The 20775-nt window shown below is 36.1% G+C and overlaps 1 pseudogene; it reads right to left on the bottom strand.

Moving 5' to 3' along the window:
* Positions 1-1421: 1421 nt before the first annotated feature.
* LOC120251313 lies at positions 1422-15611 on the bottom strand (annotated as a pseudogene).
* Between the last annotated feature and the right edge of the window lie 5164 nt (positions 15612-20775).

The raw sequence follows: 20775 nt of genomic DNA, 5'->3' as shown, positions 1-20775 counted from the left end.
AGCGAGATAGTCCGGCACAAGAGAACACGAGAGAGACACAAACTCGAGTTTCTCTTCAAAGCCACACGAGAGACACAAACCCTAGTTTCTCTTCAAAGCCAAAGCGAGAGGGCGACGGCCATGAGCGGGGAGGAGGCGGCGGAGCAGGTCACGCGGAACGGGGAGGGAAGAGAGCGGTCGAGCAGTATCGGGACCGGGAAGTGAAGTGGCCGGGAGGCGGGAAAGTTAACCGATCACGAGCGGGAGGGAGGAGGCGGCTGAACATCAGCCCGAGGCGGGGGAGTGAACCCGATCACGAGGCGGGGAGGAGGCGGCTTGAACATCGGCCGAGAGGCCCGAGAGAGGGAAGGGAAGCGCGGCGGTTCGGGCCTTCAACGTTGCCCCTAATTTCGGGAGAGGACCCCGAGTGTGTCTTAGCTTTTTAGTTTAATTTTTACAAAAGACCACGCCACCTGACCACATCGATTGTGTGTGCGGTTAGGTATATGTCTGTTCAATATAGCATTACTCCATTCAAAATATGAAAGCCCTTTAGGAGCAATTATAAATTTTTAAAAAATTTTTTCTTTATACTTTTATTAATATAAAAAAATTTTATTTTAAATTATTTATCTTACTAATTAAAAATAAATTATTGGATCAACATCTTCTTGGCAAGAGCACATTGTTTGACTTTATAAACTTACCTTATGAGTTTATATTTTTATATGTTTTACGATCTCTTTTATATAATTATTAATTTTTAATTATGCTACTGATAATCATCATTTTGAATTGGAAGATAGGAGGACAGTAGAGAAAGAATTATTTATTATTTTTAATATTTTAATTTTAAAATAAAAACATTAAATTGGATTAATTAAAAATATATATTTTAGATATTGTAAACGAAACATTGATCCACACTTTATAAGCCCAGCCCATACTTGCTAGCAACATAAGATGCAGGAAACACATGCATGTCAATATTATTATTATCATCGGTAGCCAAATAGATACAGAGAAACTCAACTCCTCCAACTAAATGAAATCATCGGATGTTCACCAAAAATCAAGAAATAAAGATAAAACCTCAATATTTTAATCTCAAAAGTGCAGCGGAGATGGTGAGAAAGCATGCTATGTCTCTCTCCCTTTCTCCCACCACCACTACCAAATTAAGTACCCAAATATATAAGAAATAATAATAATAACAATAATATATAATAATAAGATGATCATCTAGAACCTAATGTATATTATATCTGGGATGATGAAATATATATATATATATATATATATATATATATATATATATATATATATATACATTGAAGATCAGAAGAAGAAGAAGAAGAAGAAATTAAGGAAGTTGTTGTTGTCCCAACTCCAAAAATCATGAAGATTAATGTTCTCTAATATATGTCTAAAAATTAAGGGTTTTATTCTGTGCATATATGAAAAAGGGAGGGTGGTGGTGGTGCATGGTGTATATAGTTAATTAAGGCGATCAGAGGGGAGATAGCATGGCGGAAATGGCAACGATGGCCATAAGGGCAAAGTATCACCGGAGAGAACCATGCGGCAAACCTCGGTCTTGTAGCGTGGGTGGCGGATCACTGGTCGGAGCTCGCTGATGCCGTGAGCGAACTGGCAGTGTTCGCCGTATGGGCACTCGCCAAGCTCTTCCCATTTGTTGCAAAGCTCCGTCTTGAACATCCCTTGGTTGTACACCTCTACTTCCACATCACTTTTCTTCTCTTCATCTCCTGTGCCCAAGTACACCTTCTGATGTTGATGCTGATGCTGCTGGTGCTGCTGATGCTGATGCTGATGCTGATGCTGATGCTGCTGCTGCTGCTGCTGCTGCTGCTGCATAAGATGGTGAGATTATATAGACTTCAATATTGCAGAAAGATTAATTAAGAAACTATATATTTTGAAATCAAGCAAAATTTCATGGTTAATATTTGATTATTACTACATCATATATATATTAAATTTCAAAGTATAGTATATAGTATTTGTTGAAAACTTTTAGCTTAAATAAGTTGAGTAGATGAAAGCATTGACATCTTACCAAACTTTCTTTAGAGCTTTTTTTTTTTTTGTAAAATATATAAAGCATTCGTATAATATATATACATATTGTAAAGATGTATAAATAATTACAAAATTTTCAAAGTGTGTGTATATATATATATATATATATTATTAATATATATAAAGCTTTAAATAAAATATATATATATAAAGCTTGATGCATTTGTATAGTACTGTGACTGTTAACTGTTAAGGGGCAAGGGACTCACAGAGAAGCGGGCAGATGAAGAAGGGCCGGAGGGGCGACCGGTGGGGTTGAGCTTGAGGAAGCCACTGGAACGAATGGAGATGCTCTTGGGGAGTGTGACACGCTTCTCGGCGTGAGAGAAGCTGCCGCCGAGGACGCTGGTTGGGCTGGTGCCCTCTTCCGCTAACCGGAGTCTTCGGAACTCGTCCACGATGGCTCGGCCGTTGCGGATCTCGGAGAGACGTTTGGCGAGGTCGTTCTTGGCGATGCGGAGCTCGGCATTCTCTTGACGAAGGGCTTCGAGCTCGTCGGCGGCATCTTGGAGGTGGGAGAGGCAAAGGTCATAGCGGTCAGCGAGTTGGCGGTACTGAAGAGTGAGACGGGCGAGGTAGAGCTGGGTGTCGGTGATGGCGGCAGCGTCGTGATGGTCTTCAGATTCGTCGTCGAAGGAGATGGAGGAAGGGGTCAGTGATGCTGGTGATGTGACCGTGGGGTTCTTTGGGGAATAAAGACCGAAGAGATCGATGCTACCGCTGCTGAGGGTATTGTTGGAACCGTCGATCTGGGGAAGTGAACGGCTCTGATTTGATGGATCCCGTGATCATCATCTCTTGCTGCATTTTTCAATTTCTTTTTAATTTTTCTCTCTTTTCTTTGGCTGCAAGGCAGTTGAGAAAAAAACGTAAATTTAATCAGGAAAAATTAACTAGAAATAATAACAATGATAATAATAAAAATCGAATATCAAACACAATATACAACAAGCAAAAATTCTGCATTTTAATGTCAATGGATGCTGTTATATATATATATATATATATATGCATTGAAAAGATCTAAAAAAACCTGAAAAACAAACAAAATTACAGTAAAAAAATCTCAGTAAATGGTAGAAGCTTGTGGATCTAATGAAAAAAAGAAAAGAAAAACAATGATGACTGATTACAATGTTAGAACTGAAAAAAACAAATTAAGAGAAATTAGCATCTCTATCTCTGTATAGACTATATATGCTGCTCTTCCTGCAAATCAGATAGCAAGGAAGCACATCATCGCAGCAGTCACAGCAGAGAGAGCACTTTGAGAAGCAATTAGTTTCAATCTAACAAATGATCCATAGAACGATGATCAACAGCCAGATGAGATGACAATGATATAAATTTAGCTAGAATTACAGTAAAAATCGCAAGAAATAATATTAGCAGAGCTCGAATTCATTGATAAAACAATCAATTCAACAATAGATTCAACAAGCTAAAAATGACTGTAAAAACCTTCAAGAAATCATAACCATCAGCAAAGCTCTAATTGATGATGATCTAATTAAGCAAGAAAAAATGGCAAGAAAATAAGCAAAAGATCACCTGAAACCCTAGAAAGAGAGAGAGAGAGAGAGAGTGAGTGAGAGAAAGATGGAGAAATGGGGCGGGTAGTGAGGTGAGTATATATAAGGGGGCGATGAAGAGCTAGCAAGACAACCGCGAAGGAGACCGCTGAGACGACGCCGTTACGGAAAATTCTAACAAAACTAACTCCGTTATAACGCCGTAGTACGTACGGGACTCTTCGGAATTGAGTGCAGCGCCTCACCTTATCCTACGTGGCATAACAGAATGATCGTATCCCCACTGATTTTACACTAATACCCTCGATGGTTGTTCTCGGATAAAGTTTCTTAAAAGGTATTGTAAGAATGACATTGTTTTATTGAATAGGGGTATTATGGGCATATGATGTGGTGGGCCCCGTCTGCGAAGGGACTTTGGTACTGTGAAAAAAGTATGGAGAAATAACGAATAAGTAAACCTTAAAATCGTGTCAGTTTCCGCTCTGCGGCATTGCTTATTATTATTATTATATATGAACACACACCTTTATTAAAAGGCAAAATTAAATATTTAGTATTGCACTTAATTATTAAATTATTTAGAGAAAAATAGTTTTTGCCTCTCGTATATATATTGAATTATCTTAAAAATATACATGTTATGAGTGTATAATAATAAATATGAAAAATGCATATATATATATATATATATATATATATATATATATATATAGCTTATCAGATGTCTGATGGGAAATTGATTGTATAAGTCATATATCTTTATTTGGGCTGACGGAGATTGAATTAAGTGTCATCAACGTCTACAATCTGAAAAGCCTCTATTATCAGCTGTGTGTCCTGACGTATTTTGAATTTGAATGATATCTCTCAACCCAAGTCTGTACAAACATTTTTAAAATATAAAAATTATATATTATAAATAATTATCACTCATAATATCCTTGTTTCATCTATTATCAAATAATAATAATAATAGTTACATTGTGTAAGAAAAATATATAATTGCACGTGTGAATGGCACGTGTTGAACGGGTGAAAAGGAGAGGTGGGACCCAAAAAGATAGTGAGGAGAAGAGAGGAAGAGGGAGGAAGGGGGTTGGCGTGGATTATGATTGGAACGTTTCCTTTGCTTGGAAGTGTCCGTGAGGTTTGTTGGGTGGCTCATGACCCAAAAAACCTATATACTATTTCTTCAATTCTTTGTTTATTTGCTACTTGATACTATATTCTTATGCTAATAAATTTATAGGTGGGTGAAAAAAATAATTTATATAAATTTTTATTGCAACATAATATTAGAAAATTCAGTTTGAAAGTACATTTTTAATCATGTTTTTGCTTTGTTATATTACTGATATTATGTAGGCTGGATTTTTAAATGTAAGGAAAGTGTTTAATAACATAGAAGTACAGAGGCAAACTAGAAACTGAAAAGTTAAACTATATATTTGCTTATGATATAGAGCATATGATTATTATTATTATTATTATTTTGATAAAGAAAAAATCCATATATATATATATATATACCTTCATGTAAATATAAAATAATATATGTATAAAAGATTCTTTCAGAATTATTCCTGGCTACGGGCATGATGGGCATCAAGTTTTGCATTGGTAGCTAAATCAAATGACAACTGCTTCTATTTGACTTGTCTACTAAAAGGACAATTTTATGATGCATATAATTTTTTAAAACAATTTTATTTATTAATTTATGTCAATATTATTAAGTTGGTCAAAATATAATAATTATGTATAAAAATCTATTTTTCAAAATATAAATTTATTTTATAGATTATTATAACATAATCCAACATTTTTATAAATAGGCAACAAGTGTTCTATATTTAAAAAGAAATCAAGTACTTGTGTGGTGCAAATGCCCAACAAGCACGTGCTTTTTATTCTACATGGTCTTTGGAGTCGATTCCATGCTCTTTTACAAAACGAATATCTCATGCAAAAATGGCTCGATATGATAGTATGCACGCCATCCCTACAGGGGTAAATGTGGCGCGTCCGATTAAAAATTAACTTTTAGCTGAGGCGGCCTACCTTGACAATCAGGGAGCTCTGAAAATCGCGATTTCTGACTTTCAGCACTCAAATGCGAGGGTTCAGTCTGATACAATAATCTGAAATGCTCGAAATTTCTTGAGTCAATGGCTTTCTGAATCATGACACCAATATACAATAAAGAAAGGGGACCCAGCTGCGATCCACGGACTCGACCACGACTAGCGCTATACTCGATCGAGCTGATCGAGGGTCACGCTCACTGCGATTCTGACAGCGTTCGGTTGGTCGGTGGTGGCTTAATAATTTTAAATACTTAAATCGAGTATATATAAAATATATAAATACCAATTGCTCGAAATAATTTTCCAATTTTTCAAAAATACGGAATTCTAGCAAAAATACATTTTTAAAAGAACTCTCGAAACATAAATTCAACATAGATCAGACATCGATTTGATTTTCTCGAGAAAACACAAATTTAAGTGAGAGGCTGCCCTCATCCTGATTCGAAAAATAACATAAATCTCAAATTAATCTAGTGATACTCGACACTCGCCGTGTAACATGGTGCGAAAACTCTCTAAACCTTGGCAGTGGCCGGCTGAGGTTGAGGCCGTCGAGAACTCATGTCATAGCGTTGACCCAGTCGGTTCGCGTCGGTGACCCGACTGCCGATGAATATCCGGGTCGGGGCTCTACGCTCCACTGAGCTGGCCCTCGTAGTAATCAACACCCGAGGTCCACCACGCCACCTCTAAAAGGGTGGCCGGGTGGGGACCCACTCTGCGATGAGTCGGGCCTTGGCCGTCGCCCATCAAAAACCATCAGTAAATACATGACAATAATACCATACGTATAAATCGTAACTACGGGGATCCTTTTCGGGGACAAGTGATTCATCACGGAAATAACCATTATTTTTCCAGCAAAGCCCGATGCCAAAGTATAACGATGCATAATGCCGGTGAAGCCGGGATCCGCGATACCGATTCCTATACGGGAATGAAAAACCAATTCTACTAACAATCTGCAGATAAAAACATCTCTTAATATGCTCACATGATTTACGCCAAATCACTCCAAATCAAAACATATATACCATCGAAAAATAAATACATGAGCGAATAATTAAATCACATATACATGTATTTTTTTACTATTCACAAATACAGTATAATTATACAAAAGCGAATGTGTCAATACGGTTATCATGAACATCGATGGCAAACAAATATACGTATATTTCAACTATATATGGAATCAAACATGATAAAATGAAATACTTAAACATTTATTTCCAAAATACTAGCCATTAAACAATTATTTCAAAAATAATAATAATTAATCAATTATTTAAAATAATAGCCACTACTAGAAACTCACGCAGGTGTCCTTGGGTTCACTTGCTAGACACCGGAACTCCTCCCAAGCCTAATCGACACTAGTAGGATAACATAATAAAAAAATAAATAAATACGACAACTAAAAAGCGTAATTTATCGATAGAAAATCTGAAATCGATAAGCGACTCTCTAATTGGCCACTCACTCCGATCGGTTCAAAGCACGACGTTGTATAACAAATTGGTCTCAATTACAATTAAGCCAACTCAATTTGGGCTAGACCATTATGAACCAACCTGAGACCAACCTCAATTCCATTGAGACCAAACTCAAATTCACTGAGACCAAACTCAATTCTTATTCAAAAATCTATTGAGACTAGACTTGGTTCAGTCCAAAATCATAACTCAAATCAATTGAACCAAACCCAAACCATCTCAACGAGTTTGATCGAGCGACTCAAGCAAACCAATTCGACTCAACCCATTTCAATTTGGTTAAACCCAACGATTCAATCTAACCATCATCATTAACACCTTAATCATCATCATCGTCGAACAATTAATCGAAACGAGCCTAATCTCGGTGCTACGATGTAATTGCTACGGTAAAAGCAGAAAATCTCATCCTCCGAATTCAAATTTAGATTAAATCAGTCCATCTGATGATTTTTCAGTATGGAATTGAGCAACTGATAAATACATAATCGTTAAACGTGTTTTTCTACTCAAATCCAGTAATTATTTTCATCAAATCCATCAAATACACATATATACATACATACGTCACACTCATTCGTAATCTGCAGAAAAGCTCTTCTAGAATTAAAAACTATATCTCCGTGAGCTCACTCAGAGCGATCTCAAAGTCCTCTCCTTAAAAACCTCCGATTTCTTCATTTCTTTTCGTTTTCGGTTCTTTGTAGCGAGATGAAGGAGAAGAAGATGAACCATCGAAAATCTAGAGTTTTCTCCAACTTAAGTTTTTCAGCCGAAATTCACATTTAGTCCCTCAAAATATAATTTCTTACAAAACAGTCCCTGAAAAAAACTCACCAATGATCCCTGAATTATGAAATAGTATTCTCAAAAGGTCCTTTCAAATTATTCAATGATCCCTGGATTATAAAAACAACATTTCAAAAAGATCCCTTCATCTTACCTTTCAGTCCTTGGTTTTCAGAAACATTTTATATCAATCCTTTTTAATTACTCTTTAACCCTCAAAAATCTGTTATAAACTTTCACATTTAAGTCCTTATTCTTTTCACTTGGGGTTTCTCAACAAGATTAATCGTAGAAAACCTTCTACTTAGCTCTAGTAATACTACTGAATATATTTTTCTACTGATTATCGACGAGTTCGGGGTATTACAGATCCTTCCCTTAAGAAAATTTTAAGTCCTCAAAATTTCTTAGCATTTATCCATCGATATCCTTTGAATTTCACTTATTTGTTCCAAGACCATGTTTCTCTTGCTACAAATACGCTTTCGATAGTAAATAATCACTGCTGCGATTCACTATGTATCGATCGATAAAGAGCATCGAACACCTTTCTTTGGCATCTTTAAGTTAACTCATTTTTGGATAAAAATCAATTAGAGTAAAATCTCGGCCATGATTACGATCGCGATTACACTACTCGACTCTTTGTCTCAAATGTCAAAATCAACTATCGATTACTCGATCGATATGCGACTTAGGTTTTAACTCAGATTGGAACTCTAAAATACTTCTATTGGGCCCTAACTTTTATTTCTAATCACTACTAACTCTCCAAGTCTAGAGCATGGCTTCTAAACTTAAGCTCGGATCACTGACCGTGATCTCTACCAAAGCCGGGATATCTCGACCTACGACTACGATGCAAAGATGTCACTTCGCCCCCTACAGGGGTAAATGTGGCGCCCATCGGTTAAAATTCCCTTTGTAGCGGAAGCCCGACACCCGCTTTTAAGCAAAATCGGACCTCCTGAATCACTGATTTACAACTTCACACTAAAGTGCAGGTTGAGATCATGAAATCTGATAAATCTGAATATCTCGAATTTGCGAGATGCTGACAGCTTCTGAGATCATGACACCAATATGATAAAGAAAGAAGGGGACCCAGCTGCGATCTGGACTCAGCCACGACTAGCGCTATACTCGATCGAGGCGATCGAGGGTCCGCTCACTGCGACTCTGACAGCATTCAGGTTAGTCGGTGGTGGCTTAATAATTTTTAAATACTTACATCGGTATATATAAAAATATATAAATACCAAGCTACTTTCAAATAATTTTCCAATTTTTCCAAAAATACGCGAATTCTAGCAAAATACATTTTTAAAGAACTCTCGAAACATAAATTCAACATAGATCAACATCGATTTGATTTTTCTCGAGAAAACACAAATTTTAAGTGAGGATGCGCCCTCATCGCGATTCAAAAATAACATAAATCTCAAATTAATCTGATGATACCCGACACTCACCCTGACATAACATGGTCAGAAAACTCTCCTAAACCTTCGCGTGGCGCGCTGGGTTCGAGGCCGTCAGAGAACTCATGTCCTTAACGTTGACCCATCGGTTCGCGTCGGTGACCCACTGCCGATGAATATCCGATCCGGGGGCTCTACGCTCCCACGAGCGGCCCTCGTAGTAATCAACACCCGAGTCCACCCGCCACCTCTAAAGGGCTGGCCCGTGGGGACCCACTCTGCGATGAGTCGGGCCCTTAGCCGTCGCGCCATCAAAAACCATCAGTAAATACAACAATAATACCATGCTAGTATAAATCGTAACCACGGGGATCCTTTTCCGGGACAAGTATTCGCATCGCGGAAATAACCATTTATTTTCCACAAAGCCGATGCCAAAAGTATAACGATGCATAATGCCGGTAAAGCCCGGATCACGATACGTTCCTATACGGGGAATGAAAAACCAATTCTACTAGCAATGCCTGGATAAAACATCTTTAATATGCTCACGTGATTTTCGTGAAATCACTCCAGATCAAAAGCATATATACCCATCAAAAAAATAAATACATGAGACCGAATAATTAAATCACATATACATGTATTTTTTTACTATTCACTAAATCACGTATAATTATACAAAAGCGAGATGTGTCAATCACGGTTATCATGAACATCAATGGCAAACAAATATCAGTATATTTCAACTATATATGGAATCAAACATGATAAAATGAAATACTTAAACATTTATTTCCAAAAATACTAGCCATTAAACAATTATTTCAAAATAATAATAATTAATCAATTATTTAAAAATAATAGCCACTCACCAAACTCACACGGTGTCCTTGGGTTCCTTGCTAGACACTGGAACTCCTCCCAGCTCTAATCAACACCTAGTAGGATAACATAATAAAAAATAAATAAATACGACAACTAAAAACATAATTTATCCCAATAGAAAATCTAGAAATCGATAATCGACTCTAATTGGCCCACTCACTCCAATCGGTTCAAACTGACGTTGTATAACTCAAATTGGTCTCCAGATTACAATTAAGCCAACTCAATTTGAGGGCTGAACCATTATGAACCAACCTGAACCAACCTCAATTCCATTGAACCAAAACTCAAATTCACTGAACCAAACTCAATTCTTATTCAAAAATCTATTGAACCAACTTGGTTCAGTCCAAAATCCTTAACCCAAATCAATTGAACCAAACCCAAACCATCTCAACTGATTTGATCAAACCCAACTCAACCAAACCAATTCAACTCAACCCATTTCAATTTGGTTAAAACCCAACCAATTCAATCTAACCATCATCATTAACACCTTAATCATCATCATCATCAACTTAATTAATCAAACTAAACCCTAATCTCGGTCTACGAGTAATTGCTACTGGTAAAACCGAAAATCTCATCCTCCATTCAAAGTTTTGAGATTCAGTCATACATCTGATGATTTTTCAGCACTGAAATTGAAGCAGACAATCATCTATAATCATTAAAACATGTTTTTTTCCTACTCAAATCCATAATTATTTTTCATCAAATCCATCAAATACACATATATACATGCATACATACACTCATTCATCAAAAATACACCAAGAAAAAGCTCTTACCAATTAAAACCATATCTCCGATGAGCTCCTCAGAGCGATCTCCAAAGTCCTCTCCTTAAAACTCCAATTTCTTCCCATTTCTTCATTTTCGGTTTTCTTGTAGCGAGATGAAGGAGAAGAAGATGAACCATCAAAAATCTAGAGTTTTCTCCAACTTAAGTTTTCAGCCGAAATTCACATTTAGTCCCTCAAAAATATAATTTCTTACAAAACAGTCCCTGAAAAAAACTCACCAATGATCCCTGAATTATGAAATAGTATTCTCAAAAGGTCCTTTTCAAATTATTCAATGATCCCTGGATTATAAAAACAACATTTCAAAAAGATCCCTTCATCTTACCTTTCAGTCCTTGGTTTTCAGAAACATTTTATATCAATCCTTTTTAATTACTCTTTAACCCAAAAATCTGTTATAAACTTTCACATTTAAGTCCTTATTCTTTTCACTGGGGTTTCTCAACAAGATTAATCTGAGAAAACGCTTTACATAGCTGTAGTAATGTCTCCCGAATATATTTTTCTATGAGTTATCCACAGGTTCAGGGTATTACAAATAGGTTAAGAAATCATTAGTGTTTTACATATTTTCCATTAAATATTTAATTTTGAATTTATAGTGATAAATATATATATATATATATTTTCAAAAAAAAAAAGAATAAAAAAAGCGGAAATCATATCATATTTTATAAAGTATAACAGATTTTGAGATGGATCAGTAAACCAAACATGGAAATGGACTTAGAAGAATTGCGTATCATTAGAAAGTGACCTTGTTTTCATATTTTGTTCACTAGCTTTAGTATAAATAATGCAAATGTTTTTTTACATGCACACCCTTACAGAAATTTCCCTTCTCACATACAATGTTTGCTTGAGATTTTCAAGCATATACCTTTGAATCCAATTGATTATTATTATTTAAATCAAAGTAAAATATATGATTTTTTTTAAGAAGGCATATAGAGGCAATGTAATATATATATATATATATATATATATATTTGACAAATGTGATAGAGGTATAGAGAAGGAGGTGCGTGGGCACTGGGGTGATGATAGTCCGCATGTGTGCTTTCACTCGGCTAGAAGGAATTGAGTTGCAAGTCCGCTCTCATAATTAAATACCGTTAACCCAATACATTTTGAATTTGGGCAATGACAGTCCCGTAAACTAAGTTTTACATAGTGGAACTAGTACTACTTAAGTAAAGACCCTTTGATTATGCTAAATATTTTCTATTCCTTTTTCCAAACATATATATATATTATTTAGATATATTAATTATAAATATTTAATATTTGATTTTTTTTTTATAAAATAATGTTCGTTTTATCTTTGTAATGGTATATATTTAAAAAAAAAATCTTTCTATTAATAAAAAGATTAAAAATTAACAATGATGTGCAATGTAAAAGAAACCCCTAACAGGTTCAAAATCTTCTCTTAACAATTGAGTCAAATGTTGTTTAAAAAAAAAAATGTTTCTTGAGAAACACCAGATTTGTTTGCAGTTAAGTATAGGCTCAATAAGAACTATATAGTTGATTCACAACACACTTAATTTGATGAAAAATTTTAAATACAAGTGTCACCTTGATGAATAATTTGTATTTGTCCTTGTGACTTATATAATATATATGTAGATAATTAAAGCAATGTATTGTTTAGAAGAAGAGGGTGGTGGCCTGGCTGGTTGGCTAATGATGGCATCAATTGTTGCTTCTTGATCAAACCAATAACTAATCCAACCACATCACTCTCAAAAATCAATTCCACATCCACCGGTTTGGTGCTTGTTTTATTTCTCTATAAATGAAAAGGAAAGCAAAAGCACAAACAAAAATTAAAAAATAAAAAATAAAACAAAAAAGCTAAAAGCTGTAAAGAATAACAACTCTAACAACTACACAGAAACACTAGTATTGGTGCCACCACCACCACCCTCCTTTGCATTCTTACTTCATTTGGAATCCATGTATGACTCTTAAACGAATTCTAGGTGCACTTTCTCATGAGGGAATTAGTTATCAAACTAAGCACTGCCATGGGACAATAATATGCATATTATAACTAAGTATGACAGTGATATCCTACATTTCATTCACATCTATTGTTTTTATTATATATATACATACACTATCTCTTTCATGTATTACATTGGAGGTCCTATTCAGTGTATCCCCATGCAAACATATATAATCACTTACATAGTTACATTTATGCAACTTTTTTGGTTATGTATATATATATTGTGTATGGTGGTGACTTTTGATTTTTTTTGGTAAGATGTCTTTTTATTAGGCATTGGATAATTGTTGGTGAGGTGGTGTTAAATCATTTATACAACTCATAAAATTACACTTCTACCCTAAAAAAATTTCATTCTTCTTCTTCACATACATGTGACTAGTGTTTGGGCATGTTCGTTGGACATTCATTGATTAACCATAGATTATTAAGACAATTAACTACTTCAAAAAATTATTAAGCTGAAATTATAAGTTTGAATTTACCAAAAAGGTTTATATCTGCTAACAAAAAAAATTGCATAATTTATAAAAGATGATAATGAAATTTATAATTTTTTTTATTAAATAATAATGGATTCTGAATTTGATTCAAAAGCATGTAAACGGACCCAATATTTTGCATAGAAATTTTGATTTTTATAGGGCTTTCATGTAAAAACCCAAAATAGTGTGAATTTATACATTTAAAAAATTGATTTGAAGCAATTGTTGTAATTTAGTCAAAAGGCTAGGGAATCTATGTATTTAAAAATTTTAAATGCTTGTGAAAGAGATCACTGTAAGGGTCGGTGCCCTGGAAGGCCGTGACAATCACTCAGGTTATTTTGTACCTTAATTTATTGATTAAATACAATTACCCATGGTTGCTATGAGAAAATTTAACAAGCCTTAAAAAACATAGATTTGAAGAGAAACAAGGGAACATAACTCAAAGACCTTATACTCATGGAAAAGGCCAACTTTGCCCTTCCAAAATATCTACATGAAGGATGGTTTGTACAAGCTTGAATTCAAATAATACATAAGAAGCCAAGAGCTTCAAATCAGCACAATTTCCTTCTAAAAAAGCATACGCCAACCAATCAAGCAAGATGCAAGAGTTTTTTTTCTACTCAAATATAGGTTGATTTCATTTAACTTAGTGCTATGAAATCACAAGAACTCATCAAAACACCACAAGTACTAAGAAACTATAGCAAACGACAACGCCAGTGCTGACATAGCTAGACTGAATGGTCAAAGCAAGAAATTAGCAAGGACTAATTGGGGTTTATTAAACACCAAGAAATACAATGATTTTATCATATAATTACTATATTTGTAATGGGTGTAGTGGTCTCTGGTTATTAGTGGGAAAAGATGTATAAGGGACTAGTGTTATACTATTATAGGGGGCATCAGTTTGTTATAACATGACATATTATATATGGTGACCAATGAAAGAATGGGTAAAGGAGAGAATATTATTCTCATTCATCTTCTCATCCTTTTTTCCCTTCTTTTCTACCCTTGTCTTCTCTCTCCTTCCTCTACTCTTCTCTCTCTCCCTTCCACTGAACCGCGACATTGGTGCTTTCATCGAACCTTATAACGGATTGCACGGTGACTCGTTCTCATTCCATGGAGGAGAAAAACAATTTTTACAAAAACGACATGATGCTCTCTTTTCTCACGTCGACGCGATGTGTTCCACCATCTAACAACACTCTAACAACTTCAATACCCTCCAAAAGCCCCTTGGCTCTCAAAAAGCCATGGTGGCCGACATTATGGTTAAAGTATCCAAGCTTTACTAGGTTGCTCTACCATCTTCCTTATTTCCATCCCCCTACTATCTCCCAGTACTTTTCCTAACTCTACCACCAACACACCCATGCACCCCCTCCCGCTCCTTCCCTGCACCTTCCCAAACTAGAAGCCCCCTTATTCACTAGTGAGAATGTTTTATCTTGCCTCTTACAGATTTAACACCTTTTTCCAATACCATCACATTCCTCGTAAGCATAAACTCGATATTGCTTTTTTCTATATGACCGGTACGGTGCTTCAGTGGTACCACTAGCTATTTTCCACCGGCCAACTCACCTCGTAGTGTGAGTTATCTAGGCAAGTAGAGCTTCACTTAGGTCCATTATTGTTCATCAACCATGAGGCGCAGTTGTTTACTATGGCAGCATTTTATTGCTGTAGCTTATCTTTCCGATTTTGAGTTCTTGTCTACTAGAATCATTGGCCTGAGTCTGAGAAACTTGTTGAATTACTTTCTATATAGTTTAAGGGATGATATCCAATTGGTACTTTATTTACTCATGCGTTAATTCTTCCATAATGCCATAGGGATGGTGAAACTCGTGGAGGACAAGTGCGATGCCTCTTGAGCACAATGGCCATCTCCTCACCCTTTTCAAGCTCGAGCGCCTACCACACCGTCTCCACCGAACCTACCTATCAACAGCTCCTCAGCATCAACCACGTCCCTCCTCATTAAGCGCTTGACACCCTTTGAGATGGCCTCTCGGCGAGAACGTGGTCTTTATTTTAACTGTGACTAAGTTTTTTCCTGCCCACAATTGTTCTTCCCCCGCTCCCCAAGTTTCTATTCCTATTGATAGATCCGAACGACGAAGATGAACAGGATATATGTCCAGTGGATTTCACTTTGTTGCTCCTCGAGAATATAACTTAGTAGCCCTCTTCCACGATTTAGAAAATGGAACCAAGCCCTAAACCATTAGTTGAATGTCTTGGTAAAACTTAGAGGTAATGAATGCCTTTAGGGTTATGGAGAAGATGAATGCTTTTAAGTGGATAAGATTTGGCAAAATTTCCTATTTACCATCAACCCTTCAAACCATTCACACCAATGCCATTACACAAATCCCATGACACAAATGACCATGCACTTACTAAGAAAAGATAAGAGAGGGGAGAGGGGGAACTAAGGTTCTGTCAAAATGAACAGTACCCATACGGCCCCCATATTATCGTATGAACACTATACATCATATTTTTCATTGTTTCTTCATCTCTTACACTACATTTTGAATCATATTGGATTCCTCTATGCTTGATTGGGTTTTTCATGGTTTGTAGGAATTTTGTGATGAAGAAATTGACAAGCAACCATGGAGTGATATTTACACCACACGGGTGACCACATGGAACAAGACGTCATGTTGTGATGAAAGACCTAATTCTAAGGACAAGGATGAGCATGGAAAATTTATTTTATTGTATAGATTTTATTTTCTAGTTTTTATGTTCCCTTTGGATTTTGTTTTAGTTTTTGCATGATTACTTCCCATCTCTCCTTTGTAAGTTTTTGTGGAATGATTATGTCCCCTTTATGCTTTGCAGAGCATTAAGGGAGCTTGGTGTGCCCTCCTTCCATTTGGTGGAAGCCGGACCCAACATGTATAGCTAGCCATACCTTTTGTTGGGTCACACCTCCCCACAAGCACAAGAGTAACCGCGGAAGTTCATTTTCACCCTCCTCTTTTATTTTTCATGATTAGTGTACATTGAGGGCAATGTACAACATTAAGTGTGGGGATGGGTGTATTTCATGTATTAGGATCATTTGCTACATGCTAGTGTTACCTATGATGGCTTTGTTCATTCTTGTAAGATTCTTTTTAGCTTGGACTAATGATTGATGTGAGTTACTTGTTTCTATGCTTTATTGAATCTGTTTTACCCCTAGTATTGTCATGTGCACTTTGAATTTTTTTGTCGATGCCACAGGAATAGCCAATGTGACTACTCTCTAACTCTCTTGCATGCGTAACACACTACTTTGAGTACTTGGCCTTAGAACACTAAGTTCTTTCCTTCAATGGACTCTTAAGAACTTCTAAATCTTATTGAGCTAATCCTAGTTTTTGTGGCATGTAGTGTACTCGAAGATGTGATCTAGGGTAAAAAGGATCTATGTCGAGTATTCCTCTGCTATTGAAGCATGAATCGTCTATGTGGACTATAATCGAGTAGTTGGGTGGCTCTTGTGCCCTAACCGACATGTGCACCCTCCGAGAAGATTTCAAAAAAATGATTTTCTTGCGGTCTCGTTAGTCGGGACTCGAGAAATGAATGATGAAATGAAAAATAAAAACCCTAGTGATCTTTTTGAGTAACTACCAAAGGTTTTGAGAAGAAAGTGGATTTAGTTTCAAGCTATAGAATTAGAAGGATCTTACTTGGCCATTGAAGTAGCACTTAGTAGTTTAAGACTTAGTATTCTTTGTAAGTGGAGTGATTAGCATCCAGAGCTGTACTGATTGAGGTCCTTAGGCTAGACCCGGATCGGGGGCATATGAGATATAAGATTCACTTACAGCACGAGACTATATAAGGGGTGAGGCAGGGATATTTTTTTATTATGCTTATTGACTATGACTCAACATCTATGTATCATTGTCCATTGCTTTTTGGAGTCTTATACTTACTTGATGCGGAGGTAATGCATTTAGCCACTTCTCGGTCTCTTTGTCTTTTCATGGGTTGATTGCTTGGGGACAAAGCAACGCTTAAGTGTGGGGATATTTGATAAGTGTCTAAATGTAGATGTTTTCATATATATATCGTATTCACTTTGCATGTATTTTGTGAGGTTTGATGCCCGTTTTATGCTTAATCGTCTACTATTTGCTTTGTAGGGCATAAGGAAGCCATGGAGAATAGAAAGATATCATTTGGGCGAAAAGAGAAGAAAACAGGAATTTCATACTACCCCCATACTACCTAGTATGGGGCCGTATGCACTGTAACAGCGGAATGATTTGGAGTGTCTGCCCAGATTTCCATACTACCCAGTATACGGGGCCATATGGAGGCCGTATGCACCCTGTATGGAACGCGAATCTAGGGTTTTTGAGTGCTATATGACCCCCATACGACCCCCATACAACCCGTATGACTCGGGGGGTATATATACTAACTTTTAGGGCAGAAAAGGGACCTTTTGTTAGACCTTCTTCTGGGCATATTTTGGGGAAGAGTAGGTTTACTCCTAAGTGAGATTTCCTCGTACTTAATGCAATCGTAGGGATATAGATTTGGGAGAAATTCCTATCTATGTTCGTATGGGATTAGGGTTCAATCGTCGAGAAATTGGGGTTGTTCTAATCTTGGAATCTCATGGTCCATTTTACCCTTGCATCTTTAGATCATCATCCATGTTGCATGATAACCCCTCAAGGGGATCCACATCCATAGGCTTTTGCATTTCATTGATTCTCTTGCTTGCTTATTGCGTGTTCTATTTAATTTATTGGCAAATATTGTTTTAGCTTTAATTACATTTAGTAGATTAAAATCCATCGCTTGAGATCTTAGGCTAGATAATAGCTCAAGAAGGAGTAATAGGAGATCCTTAGCCCGGTGGAATACGATCTTCGTGTCTTCACACGAGGTATTACTTGGCGATCCCGTACACTTGCGGGGAAGCAATCAACTTCCCATCTCTGCTTTTAATTGTCGAATTTGTGCACACTTCCAATCATCTGTGCAAACTTGAATTTCAATGTTTGGCGCCGACAATTGTGAACGTGTTGTGTCCAACATGTTTCCACTTGCATTGAAAGTCTACTGGCACGCTACTGTAGACATAGGGCATGCAAAAATATCCTTTACAATTAATGAAATAATAGGATACGGATTTCCATTTCCTTGCCACCAGTGAAGAATGTCGAAGGTCATATCTACATTCATATCTTCAGAGAACTGAAAGGTAGTGTTCAAGTACAGATTGACCTCACTGTATTGTGACCCCTAGGCTTCTTCTTTGCTTGCTTTTGCCAAAATGATTCTCCCCCGCTACTGCTGGACTGTCCTATCACCTCATATAATTCAAAAAGTTGTGACTTAACATTACCCACAATTGCACTAACATCTATAAAGATGTCCGACTCCGATGCATACCATTGGGTCTCTAACTCACTCATGGACCATGATTGAGAATCCTGACCTCCATTAAACCCTAAGAACTTATAATAAGCTTCTAAATATGTAGATAAACCTTCTAATTTCTGTCGAGGATCTAAAACAAATGCAACTAAAGCAATATGAGGTATATCTCTATAATAGCTCAACCACTTAGCCTTTATGTCCATAAGACCCATAATTAATTGAGCATCTAATCTAAACTTCCACAATTGTTCAGCAATGTTAACAGCGCCATATAAGAATAAATGTGCAGTTGGAAAATAAATTTACGAAAATAAATTTGTACATGTATTTAACACGAAAAGTAAATCCATAACTCTAGTAGCAATATTCCATTGATATTCAAATAAACTAAAAACCGAGTAAAGCTTCATTAACAAAAGCAGTCAACAATGTTTTATAAGGAAATGTTGCATTAAGAAGCCGATAAGTAGAGTTCCATCTAATCTTAACATCTTTCGGGAACTTTTTTTGCTCTCATGTTATTTGCTCTACAATAACGAGACCATTGTTTCATGAGAGTCATGTTCCTTCCTATATATGATACCACATCCCTAATTGATCCTACAAATTATTTTAGGGACTCTAGCCCGGTTTGCACACATAAGTTCAATACATAACAAGCACATCTAATATGAAAATATTTGCCCCCACATGAAGGTCTCAAATATTCTTCTAAAGGTCTAATTGAGGCAGTATTAGCAGAAGAAGCATTATCAAACAAAATTGAAAAAAATCTTAAAAGTTAAGCCATATTCTTGAATGATTCCACAAATCATTCTATAAATGTTATCAGCGATATGAGCCTCATTGAATACCCTAAAAGCAATGACTCACTTTTGCATATTCCACGAGTCATCAATCCAATGTGTTGTAATACCCATAAAAGAATTTTCATGGCATATATCAGCCCATATATCAGAACATAAAGAAATAGAAGAAGTAGTAGTGTGAAAATACTCACAGAGTTGTTCTTTACCGTGTTTGTAATGTTTGAAAATTGTTCTTTAAATAGTCCTCCTTGAAACATTTTTGCATGCCGGTTGTAATGTCTCATTGATGCATTCTTGCACTTGGCATTGCTTAGCAAAGTTGAATGGTAAGTGCTCCACAGAAATTGTCTCCGCGATTTTATCCCTATATCTTTGTTGAGAAAACGTAAATAAAGAAGAGTGAGAACCTGTACCTTCATCTAAGGCAAATTGGATTTGAGATTGTGTCCGAGGATGTCCTAATTTGTCGGGATGTTTTTTTTTCATATGTCTAGTAAATGTACCATACCCTCCTCCCTTGCTACGCTTAAATTCAGAATTACAATAATTACATTTAGCATGGGTTACAGTACCATTATTATTATACATTTTTGTAAAATGCACTTTAAAAATGCCGGATTTAAGGGTAGATTCTTTTGTGGGATTTGTTTCTCCGGACACTGAAGGCAAAGTAGACGGTGTTAGCTCCTCTGCCGGACTTTCATATTCTTGCCATTCATTGCTCTCTTGGGTAAGTAATAAGGCCGAACCAACGTCACTCTTTCCCTTCGAGCTTCTACCATGTGATGGCATTTTTTTTTCTAAAGTTGATAAAAAAAAATCAATCAAAAACTAAAATAATAGGTAAATAAAATAATTAAAAATTTAAAATAACAATTATAACAAAATTATATAAATTGCCAAAATAACAAACATAATAATAAAAGACACATT

Source organism: Dioscorea cayenensis, chromosome 20 (assembly GCF_009730915.1).
Source record: "Dioscorea cayenensis subsp. rotundata cultivar TDr96_F1 chromosome 20, TDr96_F1_v2_PseudoChromosome.rev07_lg8_w22 25.fasta, whole genome shotgun sequence".
NCBI classification, from domain to species: Eukaryota; Viridiplantae; Streptophyta; class Magnoliopsida; order Dioscoreales; family Dioscoreaceae; genus Dioscorea; species Dioscorea cayenensis.
This window is presented reverse-complemented; position numbering and strand designations above follow the sequence as displayed.